The 19889-nt window shown below is 56.9% G+C and overlaps 2 long non-coding RNA genes across 4 annotated transcripts; one reads left to right on the forward strand and one right to left on the reverse strand.

The window, feature by feature from the left end:
- Positions 1–503: 503 nt before the first annotated feature.
- On the reverse strand, positions 504–4441 carry LOC131383634 (uncharacterized). Of its 2 annotated transcripts, none has more exons than XR_009213798.1 (3): positions 4180–4441; positions 2875–2964; positions 504–2508 (listed from the first exon to the last, which is right to left on the reverse strand). It is a non-coding gene; the product is annotated as an uncharacterized LOC131383634 (long non-coding RNA). The 2 variants fall into 2 exon arrangements; XR_009213799.1 differs by lacking the exon at positions 2875–2964 and adding an exon at positions 3592–3740.
- A 1705-nt stretch (positions 4442–6146) lies between these two features.
- Positions 6147–17767, forward strand: LOC116468255 (uncharacterized). Of its 2 annotated transcripts, none has more exons than XR_009213797.1 (5): positions 6147–6260; positions 10533–10636; positions 12413–12821; positions 15054–15998; positions 16659–17767. It is a non-coding gene; the product is annotated as an uncharacterized LOC116468255 (long non-coding RNA). The 2 variants fall into 2 exon arrangements; XR_004248015.2 differs by lacking the exon at positions 6147–6260 and adding an exon at positions 10054–10431.
- The last annotated feature ends 2122 nt before the right edge of the window (positions 17768–19889 follow it).

The raw sequence follows: 19889 nt of genomic DNA on the forward strand, positions 1-19889 counted from the left end.
GAGGAGACAGAAGCCTGAACCCGCATGTCGGGATGGCACAGCCAGAGGTGGCCAGGTAGGGGTAGGTCCAGGAGGCCTTCCTTGCCTCCTTGAGGAGTTCAGGGTTGTCCCAAAAGCAAGTGAGGAAACCTGGAGGATGGCGTGATGGATGGTGCCACGGTTCCCAGGCCTTCCCCACTCCCGGATCCACACCCTCTGCTTCGTGACTTTGCTGTTCCTCACCTGGACATGCGCACCTCCTGCCCCACAGAGGCTAGGCTCCAGCCAACAGGCCATGGGCAGCAGTGGCGGGAACAGAGGTTTGAGTTGTCCCTGCACAGAGCCAATGCTGAGAGCAGGTGCCCAGCAGCTGCCGACCCCAGGAAGCAGAGAGGCCTTGCGCAGACCCTCCGGTTCCAGCCCCCTGGAACCAGCCTCGTCCCCTCCCATTGCTTCCCGGGGTCGCTTCCCAAATCAGATGCTGTCTCCGTCAGTTCAGACTGCCACCACAACACCACAGACTGTGTGGTTTTAATCGCAAACATTTATTTCTCACAGTTCTAGAGGCTGGAAGTCCACGACCCAGTCACTGGCAGATTCAATGGCTGTTTGCAGGTGGCCGTCTTCTTGTGGGGTCCTCGTGCGGCGAGAGCAGAGACAGAGCCGGTTCTCTGGGCCTCTTCCTATCAGGGCACTAATTTCATCATGGGGCCGCACCCTCAGGACTCAACTACATTCCACAGGTCCCTCTCCTAATGCCATCAAACTGGGAGTTAAGGCTTCAGCATATGGATTTAGGGAGGATGCACGCATTCGGTCCATAGCAAGAATTTAGACTCAAACCCTTGCCTCAGGCTCTAATGCACCCAAACCCAGCAGCCCGCACCGCACACCCTGGAGAGCATGCAGGGGACTCCTGGGTGGGTGAGGACAGGTTTCAGGGCTCAGGAGCTAGTCCCTGGATTTGTCTCGTCAGCCTTCGCCCACCCCTTGACCTCGAATGGGCCTCCTGACCCAGAGCATGGGGATCAGGGCCTGGGAAGGTTGAGGGAAGCATTAAATGAGGTGGCCCTTTGTCATGTATCTGGCACCCCATAGGTGCTCAAATGGTGCAACGAGGATGCCAGGGCCCTAACCTGCAAACACGTTTTCATGACTTCAGGCCGGAGGCAGCCAAAACGCTTCCCGGCTCCCCTTCCCTGGGGCCCTCCTGGCAGTCCCTGGAGCCAGCCCCTTGTCTCCTGCCTGGCCCCTCCCTGGCGGCCAGCCTGTCCTAAAGTACCCACCCAGCCCTGGCGCCGGCAGGCAACAGACGCTTGCTGGCGGGTGGTTGGGAGCACGTGCCCGGGGAGAGCTGCCTCCACACCATTCACTGATCTAATCAATATCCTGCTTCTCCCGAGACCCCGATCACAGGCCCATCCAGGCGGGGGTCTGGCTGTGACCCCTTCTTCACCCTGAAATTCCCCCATGGCCACCACCTCCCCCTTCCCTCTCCCCAGCCCGCCAGGGTGGGCCGCTGGGAGGAAGCCTATCTCTGACGTGGACCCCACATACAGGGGGTCGTGGGCCTGTCAGATTGGGTCACCCGAATCAAGGGTGATGATAAAACCTGTCCCTCCAAATTAGGCCAGAGCTCCCAGAGCCCCGCTGATTACAGCCTGTGCACCGAGGACAAAGGGTCCCTCGAGGGTCATTAATATGGATTGAGGCCCATTGTTTTCTCAAATTAGGCCACAGGGAGCGCTTCTTGGGGAAGCACATAGCGGGTGAGGGTTCCTGGGTTCCCGCCCAGGGTCCTGCGAGGCCAGGCTGGAGGGCCGGCAAGGAAGAGGCCAGACCATTCCCAGGCTGAAGGCTCGGGCTCAGAGGTGAGGCCAGGGCCAGTGGGCTTCCCCAGCTCACCTGCAGAATGTTCTGGAGAAATAAAAGGATCCCTCTGAGTACCTGCTGGGACTGAGTGAGCATTCTTAACTCACACAGAGGGTCTTGCTTTCTGCAAAGGGTTTTAGATTCTCAAAGCCTTTCAACCTCCAGCACCTTGGGAATTCCACTCTAGTTCTCAGTGTGGGAAAGTGAGGCTCCGAAAGGTCCAAAGGCTGTCTAGCTGGTTCACAAGCCTGCATGCAGGTGCCCCCAGTTCAGCTCATGACATGCCACATCACCATGGGACTCTGCCTGCGTTCAAGAACAAGGATGGCCCAGAGACATCACATGCACACATCACCGTGACGACAGCCATGGGCTGAGCACATGGAGGCCTTAGATCCTACAGGAGGTTGCCCTCTGCCTCTTCTCATCTGACTCCTAGCCCAGTAGCCTGGGGCTTCGCTGGGTCCTGGACACTTGTTCACTTGCTCACCACACTTTACGGTTTATCGTGTAACATTGCTCCATTATTTCCTATGAGCTTTGCAACAGATCGTTTTTGCAGGTTGAGTTCAATGACAGCACGGTGTCATCTCTATTCCAGGAGAGAGAAGGCTCTGGGAGCCAAGAGGTCCTCACAGGCTGTCACAACCTGGCTGCCTGTGGGGAAGAGCAGAGGTCAAGGTTGAAGGGATGAAGACCCCGACCCTGTCCTCACCTGGCTGAGGTGCGGTGGGGCAGAAGGGCTCATAGCCAGCACCCTGCACCCTGCAGGGCGAAACTGGGCTCAGGAAAGGAATGGGCCCCAAGCCGCCACAGCCTGGGATAGGAGGGTTCCTGCCCATGACTTTTTAAGGGGCAGGATGTGGGAACAGCAGGGCAGCTACGAGATTTGTGGAGCCCTGTGCAAGATGAAAATGCAAGACCCTCCTTCCAGGACGATCAGAACATCCAACCATGTGCAGGGCCCTTCCGAGCCCGTGGCCCCTGTGGTGGGGATGGGGCAAGGAAAGGTTCATTGAATACCTGTCTGACAAGCACCTGCCTGCTTCGTGCCAGGCACTGCCCTGGACAAAATGGGTGCCAGTTCTTTCTCCATGGGTCCGAGAGGGGCTGCTAACAAATGAATAACAAAATGGCTGCAGGTTATGCCATTGCTCCATAGAAAACAGACTGGGGGTGAGGTAGGATATTGCTGGGGGACCCCTTAGTGGATAGAATGATCAGACAAATGGAGGCTCCCAGAGGATGAGGGCCAGCCGTGTGGGGCAGTAAGATAGGAGAAGGGAACAGCCCAACAAGGGAGTGGAGGCTGGAAAGTTGCTGCTTGGTCCTCCGTCCTGCTGACTCCCTGCACAGGTACCGAGAGGGATCGGAGTCCCTACCCCTGGGGAGGCCCTGCACCCCCGCCTCCACCCCTGTGCTGAGCCCAAGCCTCTGCATGTCCCTGGGGACCTGCCTCCTGCACCCTGACGGCCTGCTCCTGTCTTTCCTCACTCACACCTCTGCTTAGGGCTGGGCTGGCATCTTACCTCCCCAGATGGATGTGTTTTAACATTTCACAAAGGAATGTGTTCCTAAAAAATAGCAATTAGGCCAGGCGAGGTGGCTCATGCCTGTAATCCCAGCACTTTGGGAGGCTGAGGTGGGGAGGATCACCCTGGGGTCAGGAGTTTGAGACCAGCCTGGTCAACATGTTTCTACCAAAAAATACAAAAATTCACCGGGTGTGGTGGTGAGCACCTGTAATCCCAGCTACTCAGCAGGCTGAGGCAGGAGAATGGCTTAAACCCAGGAGTCGAGGCAGGAGAATCACTTGAACCCAGGAGTCGGAGGCTGCAGTGAGCCGAGATTGTGCCACTACACTCTAGCCTGGGTGACAGAGCGAGACTCTGTCTCAAAAAAAAAAAAAAAAAAAAGAGAGAGGAGAGAAAGAGAAAAGAAAAAAAACAAGTGGGTGGGATATGTGTGGAAGAACATAAAAAAGACCAGAAGGAACTACATCTAAGTGTGAGCATGTGAGCTCTGATGATCTCTGCCGAGGTTGCCTGCGGTGCCCTAATTCTTCTCTGTTTTCTGATTGCTTTTGCAAACAGCATGTATTATTCTTATGAGCAGAAGAACGCTCTGTTGTGCACATTTGGGATGAGAGGAGGGTGCTGCAGGCGAGGAGAAGACAAAGGGGTGGAGTGGGCCAGCTTCTCCAGTGTGGCATCTTCTCCTCTCCTCCTTGCCTGGCCGCCCGGAGCCTGAGGGTCACAGCCTCCAGCCTCTTGGCTTGCACTCTCGGCCTCTGCACATAGCCTTATCTTCCTCAGAATGCACACACACCCTCCACTTCCCTCGGGACCTGCCACCTCCAAACCGCTGCCCATGCTGGGTCCTCCACTGGGCCACCCTCTCCTGCCCAGCCCGGCAGGTGCACATCTCCCTAGCCTGGGGGGCCTGCTCAGAAGGCAGCTCTTTCAGGAAGCCCCTGGCTGGAGAGACCCCACCTTCCTGCTGCCTCCTCTGGCCTCTCTGGTGAGCTGCCCGCTCTCTTCCTTGAGTCAGAGTTCAAGGTGTGGTTGTCTTGCCTGTGAGGGCAAAGTCTACAGCCGACTCCTCTCCCTGGCTGTCAGCTCCACAAGGTGGGCGGGTGCTCAGTAAACATTACTAAACTCAGCAGCCCCCTTCGGGCAAACGGGACAGTGGGGCGAGGCCTGGCATGGCTGGAAAAGCAGTCTGGATGCCCCACTTGCGGCTGGCTCAACGGCTTTATCTGACAGCCATGGGCACCAAGACAAGGAGGCGTTCCCTGGCTGCCTTGGCCTCCTCTCTCCCAGGGGAAGGCAGGGTGACATGGCGTGCCTGGGCCACACAGTGAGCCCAGGCTGGAGCCAGCAGCCGGTTCCCAACACTGGCTAGGGCCCTTCCGCAGGCCTGACCCTGAGCACATCCGAGGACCCCATCAGCTTCCCAGGGAGAGTTCCCAGGAGTCTGTGCTGGCGTGGAGAGGAGCTGGGGGGCCCCTGGGTATGTGGCTGCAGATGTCACGGGCACCCAGAACCCTGACCAGAGTCAATGTTGTCGTCTCCTTGGCATGCTGAAAAAAAAGTTGCTCAGACAGGGCTGGAGGGCTCTCAGACCCTTTGTATCCTCTTCTCTGAGTCTTGGGAAGTTGAGAAGTCCTCTGAGAGCTTCCCTTCACCTGACAATCCCACCCTCAGGATGGAGCTGAGGTGGAGTCTGCACCCCTCAACGCTTTTCTCTGTGAAACAGTTAGGAAAGGTCTGCAGAGATCATCATCCAGACTCAATTCCTCTTCCCTGCTATGAATCGTGGACCAAAGTGTTCAGGTCACCACAGTGATGACTCTGGCTCTGAGCCAGCACTAGGCGGGATCAGTAGCTTGGGTGGAACGCCGGCAGGGGCCCTGCTGACCTCATCGTGCAGAAGAGTTTCGGAGAGGTCAGGAGTTGCCGAGGGCCTGCAGACAATGCAGTGTGAGGAGGAGACTGTGAGGTAGCACAGGCCTCTCCAATTCCCAAGGTTCCCTTGAACTCTCAGGTTCCCAAGGAACCCTCAGATCACCCCAGTTGCACCCAGCCCAGGGACAGAGCCAGGCCTGAGTGCACAGCCCGCTAGCAACTGTGTACCAGGTGCCAGGCACCTACAATGTGCTGGGCATGGGGCTGAGGTGGGGCTGTGCTGGCAACGCTGTAGACAGCATGTTCACACCAAGCACAGCTGCAAGCCCAGGACCAGCTCCCCTCCTTCCGTCAGAGCAGCCACTGGGGCAGCCAGTGTTACTAGATTCCCATCTGACACATGAGGAGGCACCAGGAGGCTGTGCCACTCAGCCGATCTAGCAGTCCACACATCAGAGTCCACACTCTGCCACCATTAGAATGGGGCTTGTGATGGCTGCCCTCACTCAATTCAGGGGTCCCCACCAGAAGCTCTCAGGCCACACCCTGGGACCTCAGATACACTCCGGGCAAGTGGCAGGGGCCCTGAAAGGTCCAGAGTCCAGTCAACTTTGAGTCTCCCAGGCAAAAGGAACCAGACCTCCTACTTATCCCCTCGAACCCAGCAGTCACTCCAAGAGGGCTTCTCTGACAGTCCAGGCTGATGCAGCTCACTGTGGCAAAAGACCTTCCCTGAACCAGGTCCTCACATAGAGGCCCATGCAGCCCTCTGGGAATGTGGAGGCTGGGGGCAGCCATAGACACTGGAGCTCCTTCCCTGTGACAAGTGCCATCCCATGGGGAGGAGCCAAGCCCAACGAACACCCCAAGGCAAGAGGGAAGAGCTCTGTGGGGCAGAGGGCAGCCTGAGCATCTGCAAACAGAGTGGCTCACAGAGAGGCCCTGGGGACACCTGCAGGAGATCCCTACAGAGGAAAGGCTAGACCAGGCTCCATCCAGCAAGTAAGGTCTCTAACAGCTTTGATATTGTAAGCCCTTTAAATAGGGAGGGAGGTGGGCAAATGGATGGATGGATGGATGGATGGATGGATGGATGGATGGATGGATGGATGAGTAGATGGATGGGTGGATGATTGAATGGGTGGTTGAGTGGATGAGTGTATGGATGGACAGATGAGTAGATGGATGGATGGATGATTGAATGGGTGGATGGATGGATGAGTGGATGGATGGATGGATGGAAGGATGGATGGATGAATGGATGGATGAGTGGTGTATTAGTCCTTTCTCATGCTGCTAACAAAGACATACCTGAGACTGCGTAATTTATAAAGGAAAGAGGTTTAATGGACTCACAGTTCCACATGGCTGGGGAGGCCTCACAATCATGGCAGAAGGCAAAAGAGAAGCAAAGGCACATCTTACATGGCAGCAGGCAACAGAGCATGTGCAGGGGAACTCCCATTTATAAAACAATCAGATCTCATGAGACTCATTCACTACCATGAAAACAGTATGGGGTAAACTGCCACCATGATTTAATTATCTCCACCTGGCCCTGCCCTGGACACATGGGGATTATTACAATTTAAGGTGAGATGTGAGTGGGGACACAACCAAACCATATGAAGTAGATGGATGGATGAATGGATGGATGGATGAGTGGATGGATGGAGGAATGGATGGATGAATGGATGGATGGATGCATGGATGGATGCATGGATGGATGGATGAGTGCATGAATGGATGAGTGGATGGATGGATGGATGAATGGATGGAAGATGAGTGGATGGATGGATGAGTAGGTGGATGGATGAGTAGGTGGATGAATGGATGAGTGGATGGATAGATAAATGGATGGATGGATAAATGGATGGATGGATGGATGGATGGATGGATGGATGGAAGAAAGGAAGAGAGAGAAGGAAGTTACATTGATTGATTTATATAGTTTGTCATACCAGAAAGTTCTGCAGACTGGATTGCTTACAAACAGATGTTTCTTCTCTCACCGTCCTGGAGGCTGGACATCTGAGATCAAGGTGTGGCAGGGCTGGTTCTTCTGCAATCTCTTTCCTTGGCTTGTAGACAGCATCTTCTACTCGCATTTTGACAGGGTTGTTCCTCTATGTGGGTCCATGTCCTAATCTTATGAGGATGCCAGTCATATTGAATTAGGACACACCCTAGTGACCTCCTTTTAACTTGATTACATCTGTAAAGATCCTGTCTCCAAATAATGTCACATTCCGGGGTCCTGGGGGTTAAGACTTCAACATACGAATTGTAGGGGGATGTGGTTCAGCCCATAGCAGTTAAGCTATCACAGACACTTCTGAGGTCCGTGGAAGGAGAGAGTGTGTGTACTCATGACTTCCCAGAGTCCCAGCAATTATGCCCAGAGCAGGTCTGTGCAAGGGAGGGCAGCCATCTGCTTTTCCATGGTCTGGAGTCCCCTTCTTTGTTCCCTCAGGACTCCAAGTCCTCTGCCCCATGGACCCCTCTTCCCAAACTTCTCTCTGGCCAGGACTTACACTCTGGAGCCTACAGCCTGGGGTGGAATTCCACTTCCTCCACTTATTAACTGTGTGTCTTTGGGCCTGTTACTCAACCTCTCTGGACTTCAGATTCCTTTCTATAAAGTAGGATCATGAGATGCCTTACCTCATAGGTTTTTATGAGGATAAAATGAGGGACATTCATGGTATACTGGAACAGTGCTGACCCCTAGCAAGCACTAGGTCAGTGTTTGCTAAATAAGTGAAGAAACCATCTCCATGGGTAGGCTGAAGGTAGAATAGCATCGGGACTTGTCTGTGACCCGGGCTCAGAGGGCTGTGGGCTCAGAGGAGGGGAAGAGCCTGCTCTGGTCAGGCCCACGTCCAGAGGGGGCTTTTGCTTAGCAGAGGCTGCTGGCCAGGCAGCCCCAGCCTCACCCCATTTTATGCCTATGAGAGAGAAATGCAGGCGTGATGGTCTGCAATTGTCCCGTTTGTTTACAGCATTTGTTAGAGCATATTTCTGGCAAGGAAGCTGACAATAAACCAAGGCCCGGGCCGGCCCGGCTGGCGGGCAGCAAATGAAGACAGCTGCCGAGGCGGGTGCCTCCCGGTGGGCTGGGGCCGGAAACCAGGGGCTCTGTCTCAGGCGCTTCAAAGAAGAGCCTTTGTCTAAGGCAGCCTAGCCAAGGGCCCCGCGGGGGCAGGCGGGCTGCGGCTCTGGGTGATGCCCGACTCACTCCACGACCTCACACGGGCAGCTCCCGCTCCCCAGGCCTCAGGTTCCCAACTGCGAAGTAAAGGGGAACTAGGGCCCTATGTACCTGCTGTGAGCCCTGCATCAGCTCCAGGGAAGGGAAGGTGCTCTCAGGGTGCCCCCTCACTCCTTAGAACCTGCTTTCTGCAGCTTCAAGATAGAGAGCGACCTCAGAACACTCAGCCAAGAAACAGACAGGCCAGGGCATGGCCTCCAGACAGGAGGTCATGGGAGAAGGAGAGTCAGGGCTGCCCGGTGAGAGGACACAGAGGCTCTGCGGGAGAAGGGAGGGACAGTCCTGGCACGGGTGCACACAGAACCTGGCAGGAGGGTGTTCTAATGGCCACCGGGCCTGCACCCCTGCTGTGGGCCCAGAGCCCCATGCTCCTGCTTCTTGTCCACCTCCAGAAGGGTGTTGCCTTCTGCACATCCTTGTTGAATGATGTCCCAAGGGAGCCCTGAGATGTCACAACTTCAGGTGACTCCCCTGCCTCCCAAGGACAGTTACAGAGGTGTTTTCACAAAGGGCGCCTCACAAAGGCACAGCTTTTAAGGACCTCTAGTGTGAAACTGGAATGTTTCACGCGCTAGGAAAGGCCCAGCAGTTTCTGGAAGGAGAAGAGGACACCCCTCTGACTCCGCCAAGTGGGCTGGCCCTGTGTCGCGCTGGCCCACGCAGCTGCTGAGCCCAGCCGTTGGGCAGCAATCAGCGATGGGTGGCTGTGGGCAGGTTCCCTGGGCTCCTGGGGACTTGTCTTCAGTCTGTGCTTTGCACTGTCCTCCTCCTGCTGGGTCAAATCCTGTGCTCGGGACCATCTGCAGGTCACCTCCTCCCTGAAGCCGTCCACAGCACCAGAGGCTTCACTGGCTCCTTTGTTTTTGCTGAAGGCAGAGAATCTTCTAGTGTATGTGATTTACAATGATTTGTGTCCTGGTCTTATCTGCTACAGCTGACCAGTAGTTTGACACAAGTGGGCTGTGCTCAAATCTCTGAACCACCCAACACCCCGCCACCACCGCTCGCCCCACACCTTGTCCTGAGCTCAGCATGTCACTGCGTATGGGAAGTGGGGGGCGGAGGGGAGTTCACGGCCAGATCCTCCAGGTCAGGTGCTTTGCACACTAAATCTTACTTGACCTCCAAGCAATTGGGTGATGTAGTGCCCAGGCCACAGATGAGGATCCAGAGAGTCGGAGAGGCAAAGGGTTTCCCCCAGGAACGTGATGGAGCCAGGAATCAGACCCAGACCCTTTGGGTTCCAAGGTCTTCTCATCCCCTCTCAGTCAAGGTCAGCCGGAGGGGAGAATAAATGTGCTGGGGGCTCAGGAGTTCTTGGAGTCAGGGTTGATGATGCCACTGACCTCACTGGACTTAACATTCATTCAACAAATATTTGTCCCAGACACCAGAAGAACCAGGGGAAGCTCCACCCCTAGCCCCAGGTGCCTGCCTAGGCACAGGCAATACTGCCGATGAGGTGGGACCCTCTGGTGGGGGCGTGGGCTAGAAGGGCAGGCATCGGCCGTAGGCTCTGGCTTGCTGCAGAGGTGCCTTTTGTCTGGTGAGGGGAGCACAGGTGGGGGATGGGGCTGGCCCCAGCCAGGACATTGCCTGTGTCACTCAGCAGCAGACTGACCGGCGCCTGCTGCCTGGCCAGCAATGCTGACCCCTCTGCCTGCCCTAGCCAATATTTGAGGTCAGGAGGCAAGTACAGCATCTGTGGGCAGACCACAGGGCCAATGGGGTTCTCCTCCAGGCCTTCTGCTGCCACTCTGCTTCCTGAAGCCAGGAGGCCCAGCTCAGGAGCTCTGCCAGGGCTCCCGTGGTCCTACCTACAGGGGTGAGGCAGCAGGACTCCCTTGTTTAGCCTCTACTGCATCCTTAGCTGCAGCAGGGAGCCTGCCAGGCAGGTGTGGGGTGGGTATCTCTCGCCGAGGCCCCCTAGGCACTCTTGTGTCAGGGTGGTGCTGTCTGAGATCCTGGAGGCATCTCAGATGGGGACCCTTTCTTAACCACAGACAGGCAGGACAGCGATGTCTTCCTGCATGACAGAAGGGGAAACTGAGGCCCAGAGTGATGCAGCCCGGGACCTCCCAGGACAAGGTCCAAGCTCTTACCTCAGGTATGGAGTTTCCATGATAACTGTGGGTCACTGCAGCCCCACTGTCGGGCCTGGGGTCTGCACTGTCACCAGCATCCCCAGGGACTCGAGGGATGGCACAGCTTTGGGAAGAAATCCTGCCCGTGTCGGGGTCTGTGCCCTGCCCCACTCGGACCATCTCAGCACTAGATATTAGCTAGCTGTGGGCCATCTGGAGGAGTGTCTGAGAGCCGGGCCTCGAAACTTGGCTAGAGTTTGGTCAGCACCACGAGGTCCACCTGCCCACTGGGGCCTCCACGTTCATCTCCCCAGGTGCTGCCTGAACTTGGCTTGTGATTCCAAAACCAGGTGAAGGCGCAAAAGCCATGCCTCTGCCGCGAGGGGCCCGTGGGCCCAGGAACGCTCAGAACTGAGCTTGCTCCAGAGAAGACACGCAGGGCCAGGGAAGCTGGAGGAGCAGTTGCCCACCCCTCGCGGTCCTGGGGGGTCTTCCTGAGGGAGGTGCCATCTGCTCAGAGACTGAGGATGAGGAGAGAGGGGACAGCCTGTGGGGACAGAGGAGGAGCCTCTCCCAGTCGCAAGGGTCATCTTCCAGGAAGGCCCAGCCCATCTGAGGAGCTCCATAAGCCCCCGCAATGGGTGGCAGGGCTGGGGCTCTGTGGCAGGGCTTTGAACTCCCAGCCAGCCCCAGGACGGCTGCCTGGCTGTGTTGCTGGCCCTGCTCCTGGCTCTGCCCCCCTGTCCCCGAACTGGATCCAGGCAGACAGGGAAATGTGGATGTCAGCTCTGAACCACCACATTCCTGAGGTCCCCTCCGGGCCCAGAGCTGCACGGTCTCCTCTTTCGCGTTAACCCGAAAAGCCGTGCTGGGGGGTCCTGGCCCCCCCAACTCTGCCGCCTCTGCATTCCCTGCCCCTGCCAGCGAGGCCCAGCCAAGGCTTGCAAGCTCATTCCCAGGGGGCCTGGGGCGGCTGCCGCCTCCCGCAGGCGGAGTATTTTGGGGGCGTCCCCTAAATGAAAACAGGGCAGGAATGCTGGAGGCCACACTGTGTCCCCAAGGCTTGGGTGCGGTGCTTGGAGCTGGCACAGAAGAGAGTAGGGGGAGGGAGGAGGAGAGCGGAGGATGGGAGGAGAGAGGGGCCTGGAAAGCCCAGGAGAGCCAGCTGGATAGGGTGGGACGGCATGGGAAGGAGAGGGAGCCCCGTGAGGGCTGCAGGCCACCGGGGGCCTCGAAAAATCACTCACGGGAACAAGGGTGGAAATCCTGTCTGCCATGATGCTCACTCTCTCTGTGGCCCATTTTCTCATCTGTGAGTTGGGGGATGATGTTCTGAGGTCCCCACAGGGCAGGGCCCTAGTAAGGGCTGACGGCAAGCTAGGCTTGGCCTCCGCCTTGTCCTCAGGAAGGGGCCGTGTGGTGTCCACGTGTGCTGGCCCTGGTGATCCCTTTGGGGTCCTGTTCCCCATCAGTCATGGCACTGGGCCTCCCTGTGGCTGACTTCTTGTGGATCGTGGAATTTCCAGTTTTAAGGGGACCGGTGTGGCACAGCAGGGAGCTCCTTAGCAGCAGTAGGGCACTCCCCAGGCAGGTGTGGGTGGGCGTCTCTTGTGGAGGCCCCCGAGGCACTCCTGAGTCCAGGTGGTGTTGTCTGAGGTCGTGGAGGCAGGTCCTGGCTCAGGCAGAAATCTTGTCCAAAGGGCATCTTGTCAGATGCCTCCTACCCTGACATCCCCATCTGCTTCCCCACAGTGAGAGCCTGGTAACCGGCTGTGCCTCTTTGTCCCTTGTCCTCCCAGGTCCCTACAGGGGTCAAGATGGGAGCCACCTCAGGGATCTCTATTCTGCAGCGGAGGAGACTGAGGCACAGACATGGATGGAGGGAATTTGCCAAGGCCCTTTGGCCTTCCGGGCCAGGACTCCAGCCCCAGCCCAGCAGCAGGAAGAGGGTCCCATGCCACCCCTCAACCTTGATAATCCTGCGTGCATGGCACATGCCTCGAACTTCCTCTCCCCTGGCCTGGTCCCACCTTAGTGGGCCCTGCAGTGGGGCCTTCCATCCTGCCTCTGTCACTGCCACAAAAGAACATCGTGATTCATCCCGGGCCGCTGTCCTTCAGGCCATGGGGGACTTCCCTGAGCACAGCCACTCACCACATCCCTGGGTCTGGATCCCACGCAAGGACTGGCCTGGGCCCCTGGACCAGGGTAAGAGGGAGATACAGCAAGGCCCAGAGAGGTTGACCGACTGCCCAGGGTTTCTGGCCAATGGGAAATGGAGCCGTTTTGATACCCAGGTCTGGCCTCTTCCGTCTGCAGCAGGCAGTGTTGGCAAGCAGGCTTGGGCCTCCTCCAGCCACCCCAGCTGCTCCTCTGAGCCCCCGAGGTGGGCACCAGAGCCAGGCCTCTCCCACGGCAACAGGAGGGTACAGAAAAGGAGCCTTTGTCCAGCCCTGGAGAAGGCCCCGCTGGGCAGGGGCAGCTAGTGGACCGGCCCGGGGTGGGCCCCACACAATGGAACGTTGTGCCGCCTGTCCGGGGCGATCACCATGCTTGCCCATCAGGGCCCCGTCGCGGGGACACACAGCTCATGGGTGCAGACACACAGTGGCTGCCCAGGAGCCAGGCCCTCCAGTCTGAGAACACAATGGCCATGAGTCACCAGCACAGCACGGGGCCCTGGGCATGGGGAACCGGCAGGAAAGGGCCGACGTGAGCGCCAGGGGCACCACCAAGACACCCAGGCTTGGGAGGGTGAGGCCAGCCTGGCCCAGCCCTGCACAGCCGTAGCCTTGACATGCACCTCTCCTTCTTGAGTGTTGGTTTTGCATTCCCACAGCGGGGCCAAAGCCCCCTCTGCCATGCCTGCCAAACTGTGGGAGAGATGATGGGAAATCAAGGAAGAAAAGGCTCATGGGAAAGAAAGTGTGCAGATAAGTCTTCAGAAAGGTAATGGGAAGCTATGCCTTGGTCTAAGAAGCCCATTCAGAACCTGCACACCACGGCTGTGGCCCCCAAACAACCCTCGGATGGGGGAGAGCTGGACCAGGCCTCACGTGCCAGGGAGCAATCCAGGTGTCTCCCCACCGCAGACCACACCGAGACCCCAGGCGCCCTCTGGTCTCTCCACCACAGACCACACTGTGACCCCGGGTGCCCACTGGTCTCTCCACCACAGACCACACTGTGACCCCGGGCACCTGCTCCCCACTTGGAGCTGGTTTCTCCGAAACTGAAATGAGGGAGCTCAAGACTCCCAGGCCCTTCCTTCTGCCTCCCTGGACACCAGAGGTGGATGCCGTTGGGAGCTGAGGACCCCTGACACAGAGAGGCCCCAACATTGGCCGAGAGGGGGCCTGGGCAGTGCAGGCCGCAGTGCCCTCCCTGCCCTGGCAGCATGCAGGGACCCCAAACCTCCAGCGTGAAATCACTAAAATAGCCAGCAGCAGCTTTCCCACAGGCCTCCCGTGTGGTATTTTTAGTCCTGGAGCTGGAGGCTTGGCTTGTTAAGAATAGCCTGGGGCAGTGGGAACGTGCTTCGGCTGCAGGCGGGCTGTGGACTCCCATGCACCGGTCAGTGGGTGCTCCAAGGGCCGAGAGGCGTCCACAAGCCATAGGCTCCCCCGCAGGGACAGGGGCAGGTCTCACTTGCAAAATCAAAAAGGCACAATCCAACGCATCAGGCTTCTGTGACCACAGTCAAGAAAGAGGGTGGCTGTCCTCACAGAGAACCCCCGTGGCCGAGCCTCCCAGGGGCTGGCAGGCTGGATTTGGACTTCCACCTTGCCCTCTGTAACCCCAGCCCGACATTCTCAGCGGGTGATGAGGGTGAGCTTCCAGGGTCAGGCTGGGTGAGTGGTTCCAGCCCCAGGGGTGGGGGTGCCATTCCCAGGTCACCCAGCCAGGACCTCATGCACCTGGGTCAGCTCCTGCACCCTGAAGTGTCTGATAATTCTTCCCCAAGGACATGCTCCACCACTGCATCGGTCAGAAAGGGGCCTGGAGTTTTGCTGGAGGAGCCCTTGGTCCCTCAACACCCCAGCCAAGGAGGAGCCCCCCAGCCCCTCATACATGCTCCTTGGAGATTTGGTCCAGGCCCCAGGGATGGAGTGAAACTGTCCCACCGTCATCCCAGGCACATCTGGGGCAAGAGGCCCATCCCTAGTCGGCCCTGTTCCACCGAATGGGCTGTTGTCCAAAGCTGCAGTCTCTGCAGGGCAGAGCGGTAAGGCTGGCAGGACTGCCGAGGCTTGGGATCCGGGGCATACACAGCCTACAGTCAGTGCTGTGAAGACAAAGAACTTGAAAAGTCAAGGGCTTCCAAGAGTGACAGGGACCGCCTTTCATCCAGTTCTTCTTGACTCTGAAACCTCCTATGGCTCCCCAGTACCCGTGGCAGCTAGAAATACAATTCACCGATGAATCCTTGTTTCCTTCCAGATACAAACTCATCTGGAAGCATTAAAACAATGGAAGCAGGTGAGAGCAGAGAGATCCCGAGTGCAGGTGAGGTGGGGTCCCTGAGGCGGGCTCAAAAGCTGTTTCCCAAGGCAGGGGGGCCCCCATATGCCCTCTGAGAGCACAGCCTGCAGACAGAGTCCAGACGTCTCGGGCAGGCCTTTGAGGCCTTCGTGTCAAAGCCCAGTTCTACCACTTCCTAGGGTTATACCTTCGGCCCAGTGGGAGTCGCTGGTCCCCAGTTGACCGTGTCATTGGGAAAGTCCAGTGGTAGACCCTGGCACAGCAGGTGCTCAGCAGTGCAGCAGTATCATTGCTTAGCCCCACCTCCCTCTCCAAACTCCGCATCCCTCCTCAGGCTCAGAGCAAGGGCCTCCCCCTGCCCCTCCACCCCCCCTCTCCTCACTTACCCCTGTGACTCTGCCCAAGCAAGACCTCCCCCTGGAATTCATTCATTTATCAACTCATTATGCAGCCAGCCAGCCATCGTTTCTTTTTTATCCACGTTTTCTGAGGGCCTGCTGTGCACCAGCTGCTGGAGACATGAAGACATGGAAGACCCCAGGCCTTGACCTCCAAGAGCCCCCAGTTTGATGGAAGAAACAAACAAGGAGACTGCAAAACACACCCTGTGATGGGGAGGGTTGAGGTGAGCAGTGGGAGAGGCGAGCTGGCAGGGCTCAGTGGTGAGGGTGAAGGTGTGGGAGCAGGGACACAGCATGAAGGAGGAGACGGCCAGGTTGAGCTTTGCAGGCTGCACGGGGAGGATAAAGAGCTGACACCTGGAACATGCTCGGAGCACAGCAGGTGCTCGGTCAGTGCAGCCAGGACCATCCTGTCCTGCATCCCCAGCATGGACTTTCTGGAAGGATCTTGCTTATCCCAGCATCCACACATTCTTGACCAGACCTGGTCAACATTTGCTTAGTAAGTGAATCAATGAATAGTTTGCTCCAAAAGGCTCCTTGGTAATGGAGTTAGCCCATGGGAAGCTGTGGGGCGAGGGAGGAGAGAGAGGATCCTGACCTCCCAAGGCACTGGGCTGTGGTCTCCTGCTCTGCCTGGAGCCAGCCCTGGGCCCTTGGCATGAAGACCTGGTGGATATGCCAGCCCATTGTTTTGTACCTTCCTCCTCCGTTGAGGCCTCTGCCAGCCTCCTCTCACCCATTCCTGCACATGCCGCACCAATCTGTGTGGCACGCCCACTCCAGCCAGGCCCTGGTCTATCAGCAAACTCAGCAGGCAGAACCCCTGCCCCATGGTGCTGCTTCAGTGTGGTGAGACAGGCAAGGAGATTGGGAGCGAGAGGGCGGTGGGGTCTGCTAGAAGTGGCAATTGATGCGGAGTGGACCGGGGGCATTTGGAGCACAGTGGACAGGGATTATGGAGGCACAGGGCAAGGCAGCCCAGGAGGAGGGAGCGGCCAGTGCAAAGGCCCCAAGGCAGGAGGGCGCAGAGGCCTGTGGGGTGGAGCAGAGGGAACTGGGATGATGGGCAGATGGGGTTGGACCTCATCGGCCACTGGAAGGATTTTGATTTTCCTCGAAGACAGGAACTAGTGGGAAGCTTGGTCTCACATTTTCCCAGGAACCGCCTGGCTGCTGGGGTGAGAAGAGACTGGAGAGAGACCACGATGGAAGCCAAGAGGCCGACGAGGAGCCGGGGTAGTCCTCTGGGGAGACATGATGTGGCTTCAGCCCCAGTGGTGCTGGTGGGGTAGAGCCAGCAGGGTTCCGAACTGAGTGGATGTGAAATGAGGGAAAGACGGATGCTGTGGTTGGCAGAATCATGCCTCCCGCAAAGATGCCCCATCCTAACCCGTCACCCTTGACAGTGTGACCTCCACCACAAAGGGGACTTTGCAGGCATGAAGGTTAAGGACGCTGAGATGCGGAGATGGCTCTGGACTGTCTGGTGGGCCCACCATCATCACAAGGGTGCTTATAAGTGGAGGAGGAGGCGGGAGGAGCCAAGCAGATGTGAGGACAGAAGCAGAGGTCGGAGGGACGTGCTGTTGGCTTGAGATGGAGGAGGACCTGTGAGCCAAGGAGCATGGGCAGCCTCTGGAAGCCAGAAAGGGCAAGGGCTCTTCTCGGAGCCTCCAGCAGAACCCAGCCCCGATGCTACCTCGACTGCAGCCCGGTGAGACGGTGTCCGATTCCCGACCTCCAGAACCGTGAGATAACACGTGTATCGTTTTAAGCCACTGCAATTGTGGTATTTGTCACAGCAGCCATAGGAAACTGTACGGGGGTTAAAGATGACCTGCTGACCTCTGAGCTCACACTGAAGCCTCCAGGAAGGCTGTGGATTGTGAGCAGGGATGAGAATGCAGCATGGAGATGAAAGACTCATCCACCTGGGAAGGCCCACTGGCATCGCAATTTCAGGGCAGATTCCCAGGCTGAAAAAAGAGAAAGCGGCTGGGGTGGCACTGAATGCCCATGTCAAAGAAATGGCACTCAAGCCGTCCGTCAGTCCCTCACCTGCCACACAGACAGCACCTTGGATCCAGCAAGATGTCACTCACCACATTGTTGCGGTCCGCAGGCATCGCCTTGCTTTTGCAGCTCTGTGTGAGATTTGTCAGCTTGGTTTGGTTCTGGGGCTGTATTAGAGCTGTCAGCCTAGGAGACTACCCTAGTTTTGTGTCTGCACTATTTCCAAAGCATTGGAATAAAAGGCATTTTAACCAACACCAGGAACCCATGGGAATCTTTTCAAAGGATCTGCATCAGATCAGCCTAAGGAACACTGTTGTCGGTGATGAAATCTGTTGAGGATTCGAAGCTGGCGTGTGGTGCACGCAAATTTCCTTTTTTTTTTTTTTTTTTTAATCAATGATTAGATGATTCCTTAGAGCAGTTTTAGGTTCACTGCAAAACTGAACAGGAAGTGCAGAGTTCCCATACCCACCTTCCCAAACACACACAGTTTCCTCCGTGACTAACATCTTGCATCTTGTGGTACATTTGTTACAATTGAGGAACCAATATTGACCCATTATTATAAAGTCAGTAGTTGACATAAGCAGTCACTGTTGGTGTGGTGATTCTGTGACTTTGGGTAAATGTATAATGACATATATCCACCATTACAGTATCACGCAGAATAGCTTCACTGCCCCCAATGTCCTCCATCCTCCATCCACTCACTCCTTACCTCCCCCAGACCCTGGCAACCACTGATCCTTTCCTGTCTCCACAGTTTTGCCTTTTCCATATGTCACAGGGTTGGAATCACACAGCTTGTAGCCTTTTCAGATCGGCTTCTTTCACTGAGTAATGTGCAGTTAATTACTCTTCCTGTCTTTCAGCGACTTAAGAGGTCATTTCTCTTTAGCACTGAATAATAATATTCCGCTATCTGGACGTACCACAGTTTATTTATCATCCGCTTCGTGAAGGGCACCTGGGTTGCTTCCAAGTTTGGGCAGTTATGAAGAAAGCGACGAAAACATGCCGAAAACCTGGCTCACGCACTGTGTTTGTGATGTGTGGAGGGGGCACTTCAACCATCAGAGGAAGTTTGGAAAGAGGCGGAGTTCGGTGGCCTTGGGGCCCCTGGGGCGGCACGACTCCAGGGGGTGGGAGAGCTTTCTGGAAGGTGAGCTGTCCAGCAGTGTGGGGACTAGGGCAGCTAGGACATCTCAAGAAGTCCTTCCCTGACACGTCGCCTCCCCCGCCAGGTCTAAGCAGAGGCCAGGAAGACCTGACAGGGATGTGTTCTGCTCTGTGAGAAGACTGGGCACCTCTACGTCCGGGGACTCTGGGCCTGGGCAGCTCTTCCCTTGGCAGAGGACACTGCTCTCCTGCTGCCACCGTCACCTGCTTGCCATCACCACGAGGAGCAGCTTGAGGGCAGGACGTGAGAACCTTTCAACTCTATCCCTGCTCCCCATCTCAGGACCTCCAGGTGCCCCCAGCCACACCTGAGCCATTAGGGCTTTGCCATCTGACCCCTGCTCTGCACAGGAAGAAGCAGGAGATGGCATAGATGGGCGTGGATCCAGAGCCACCCCAGCCCTGCTGCAGGACCACTCCTCAGCAGCGTTATCAGTGCCCATCTGAGTCAACTGCGCACAAAAACAGGAAGACTGGGACAAGATCTTTCACCTTCCTTCGATTGTCATCATCCAATTGTTCTTCCCGCGGTGACGCCATCCGGCAGCTTCACCGATATTCCTCTCTGGCATGACAGGGCCAGGCCCACCCCCAACAGAGGAGACAAGGGGGCGGAGAAGCCGGCCTTTCTGCAGGGCACAGGCAAAGGGCTGTGTGGTTGCCAGATGCACAGAAAGACCCTCGACCACAACCTGGGCTTTCAGGGCAAACCCAAGGGGCTTTTCATGACTATGCTGGGGGCGTGGAAATGACTCCTCAAAATGCAGCACTTGCAGCAACAGGGGAGCAGCCCTGCCAGAGGCCCAAGTCCTGGGCTCAAGTGCCTGCTGAGTGGCAGGTGGTCCCGGACAGCGAGGGCCCACTCACAGGAAAACATGTTGAGACCTGGGATCTGGGCTTTGACAACTGGCCAGTAAGATGAGGCTGGCAGGCTTCTGGGCACAATTGGCCACAGCAGCCGCTGCACTCCTGGAAGAGCTGCATGAGGAGTAGGTGGCTTCCCCAGAGTCCCCACCTCCAGCAGGAAAGCATGGACAGGAACCAGAGGGGCTGGAACCTCTGGAGACCCGGTAGGGAAAGGCCACCCAACCCCCCCGGTGCTTCTAAGAAAATTTTTCTTTTTTTTTTATTATACTTTAGGGTTTTAGGGTACATGTGCACAATGTGCAGGTTTGTTACATATGTATCCATGTGC

This window comes from Hylobates moloch, unplaced genomic scaffold, assembly GCF_009828535.3.
Source record: "Hylobates moloch isolate HMO894 unplaced genomic scaffold, HMol_V3 SCAFFOLD_5, whole genome shotgun sequence".
Taxonomy (NCBI): Eukaryota; Metazoa; Chordata; class Mammalia; order Primates; family Hylobatidae; genus Hylobates; species Hylobates moloch.